The sequence below is a fragment of the Arvicola amphibius genome, chromosome 11 (genome assembly GCF_903992535.2).
Source record: "Arvicola amphibius chromosome 11, mArvAmp1.2, whole genome shotgun sequence".
Taxonomy (NCBI): Eukaryota; Metazoa; Chordata; class Mammalia; order Rodentia; family Cricetidae; genus Arvicola; species Arvicola amphibius.
Window position 1 is genome coordinate 95403358 of NC_052057.2, and position 3445 is coordinate 95406802.

Sequence of the window (3445 nt, forward strand, 5' to 3'; positions counted from 1 at the left end):
TCTGAAACCCTGCCAAGTGCAAACATTAATGTCTGGCTCTGATGAGGGTATGAGAAAATGTTTCTGTCTTTTCCGTCTTGGCTGCCAACAATTAAGATCAATGCTTTTCCCAAACACCATCCATCCTGAACTCCAACCAAGGGAGGCTTGGAGGCTTGGGTTACACATATGCTTCCCTGAAGACTGCTTGCCCCGAGCCTGGTTTCCCTCCAGCAGTTTTCGTCCATATGTTCAAAATTAAATGAAGGGGCATCGTGATGACACAGCAGAGCTGCAGGGTCAGAGTTCCTGAGACTGGCTTAGCCCTGCACAACCTCTCCAGGTCTATTCCTTGGCCTCCTCCCCTGAGGCAGTGACCCCTTATGGTATCCCAGGGATGGAGCAGTTTCCTCATCCCTAGGTCTGATCCACTCAAGTGCTCTTCCTCTGTGGATAGCTGCAGCAGAAGCCATGAATACATTGCCTTTCTACTCCCAGCCCAAGCAGTGGGCTGGCAGGGTAGACACTTGCCTTTCCAGCCCTAGTGCTCCCTATGGGAGGTCACCTGGACCTTGTTTAAGTGGCCAGGCCTTGGAGTTCCCCCATTCCTATCACCAAAACAGAAAGCACAGAATTCAACTGCCTGGAAAGAGGCCACTCCCCAGGGAAATGAATACCAAGGCTGCCCCATGCCTTAGCCCAAAGCACAACAGTCATTGCAGGTATCACAGCTTCCAACAGTGCAGAGAGCACTCAAACTATGAGTCAGGCTCCACAGAAACTGTCTAGTAGGGGCCCATCCAGCCATCACTACCCAAGAGCCAAAAGTAAGCAGCCTTGAGGCACAAAACTTAAACTGGCAACAGACTCTGATGTCGATATTTTATGTCTCCTTCCAACCAGCAGAGTAAAGACACATGCAGTCATGCACTGCATGTGTAATAGAAAGACAAGTATATAGGGTCATTCATGGCCCAGAGCGTGGAAAATAAGGTCAGGCCTTGTCTGGACCAATGAGTAAGAAGCCCAGTTTCACTCTGGAAATCCATTCGGAGAACTGTGCCATTAGGCAACTTTTTAGTGTAAGCATCAAAGAGTGCTCTTACATAAACCAAGACAGCTACCATGTTACTAGGCAATATAACTTATGGGACCACCATTGTACATGCCATCTGTTGTTGGTTGAAATGTCACTATGTGGCACATGACTATTCTGTACTTGGCACTAAAAGGCAAAGCAACCTTGATGCCAGAATTTCAGAAAACCCTGGCAGTACCTGTCACCATGGCCCCCTTTTAACCTGTCATTTACAGTGGAGTCAAGTCACCACATTCTCCTGGCCATTTGGGTTTAATTTGCTCACTGTATCTCCCTTGGTCCTGGCTGCAGCCCAGACAATGGAGATCTTAAGTGGGCATGATCAGCATATGGCCTGTTCCCACCGCTCAGCCCTGGAATATGGTGGGGCCGAGCTTTCCTCCTGGAGTTGCTTGCTTTTTGCCACTATTTTTGGCAACCTTGAAAAGAATTCCCACTAGACCAACACTAAAGAAAAGCTGCCCGCTATGGGCTGCATGCTCCAATAGCCCAGAGCATGGAGAAGAGGATCTGATCTGATCTAAAATAATGATTAAGAAGCCTAACTCCAGTCCAGCTTGGGATGGAAAGGATTGGCCTCTCCATATCAGCAAAGGCCTTCAGATTTAGCCTCCAACCATTAAGGGATATTGTGGTCTGTTTCCAGCCAAACAGGCTGGAGGGCAGGGGGTGGTGGGTCTGAGAACCCTGAAGTAACTGAGGACCCAAGTCTCTGGATCCTCACGTCCTTCCCACAGCCTTTTCTGCTGAAGGTAACTTGGCAGCAATCAGAAGGGACCAACCCCGAGCCCTCTTCCTATCTACAACTGCATGCTCCTCCCTGTGACTCAGCCTTCACGGTACTCCAGCAGGAGCTCCCAGAGGCTGGGCCCTGCAGAAACCAGAATAAAGAGATTGTGATGTTGTTTCTGCTGCTTGCTTCCTGTTGTTGGGGACCCTCCCATTTCTCTGTCATTTCCCATCACTGACCAGTTCCTGGCCTGAGTATAAAACAGGACACTGCAGCCTTCGGTCTGTCTTCGGTGTTCATATTCTTAGGTGTGTGTGTGTGTGTGTGTGTGTGTGTGTGTGTGTGTGTGTGTGTGTGCGCGCGCGCGCGCCTGTCAGAGCACCTAAGGAACCTGTTGCCGTGTAGTCTAGCACCTCCCATCTCCACTCCTCAGAATAGACCCAGACAGAGAACCAGGCTTGTAGCCACATTACAGACGTTTCACCACCTGCACAAGTTTCCATCCTGCTTCCACACCTCCCCCAGCTAGGGTTTCCCCACAGGGCAGAGAGTGTCCATGACTAGGGAAGTTTGATAATATCACAGGAGTTCCTTCTTATCTCCAGACTGGGGAAGCTGAGCAGCAGGGTTGCAAAAGGCGTGAAAACTAGATCCTTGGCTGGTAAGATGGCTTCAGAGAGGAAAGGCACTTGCTGCCAAGCCTGATGACCTGAGTTCGATCCCCTTGGCAAACGGAGATAACTGCTATATGTTGCCCTCTGACCTCCACATGTCATGGCATGTATGCACACACAAAATAAATAAACTTGCAATCTTTAAAAATTAAAATCCTGCCAGGCGGTGGTGGTGCACATCTTTAAACCCAGCGCTTGGGAGGCAGAGGCAGGCAAATATCAGTGACTTTGAGGTCAGCCTGATCTACAAAGCGATTTCTAGGACAGCCAGAACTGTTACACAGAGAAACCTTGTCTCAAAAAAACAAAAATAAAATAAAATCCTGTATCTCTACGAACAACAAAGTTTCCCTTCCCCCCATTCAGCAATCCTAGTTGGAGATTTAATCCCTGCTAGGACCATGACTCTCACCAGGGGCCACTTGCTCCCAGGGCTTGTTGGAATCCCACCTCTGCACAAACTTCTGCCTGTCTGGCTCTGTACGCTCCCTCTGTCTACCAAGAAAGTCATTCCCCCAAGGAGAAACAGTGTGCTACTCAGTTCTCTAAACATCAAGTTAAACCCAGTGTTCTCCCTAACTCCACTTTTTCCAGGGGTTCCTTGGATTTGACTTGACAAATCTGTTTCCTCATCTTTAAAAAGCTAAAGAACAGTTCCTGTCATGTCTGCCTTCTGAGCTGCTAGAAAAAACAGATTGAGGTTGGTGAGAGGAAGGGCACCAAGCAAGCGAGCAGCTAGATTCTGGTTCCCTCTGAAGCTGTGTGTCATCTTCCACCCTCCTGCAGTCTCAGGCCGAGCTCTAGGTACCGCCCGTGGTCTCTGTCCACAGTGCTGAAGTCACAGCCAGCTAGAGACTATCGGTCCTTTGTTCCTGCTTTAAGTAAACATCAAATGTAGAGATTTCCAGGCTCAAAGATTGTCCTCAAATTCAGAAAGTATCATCAAAATGTTTTTATTTAACT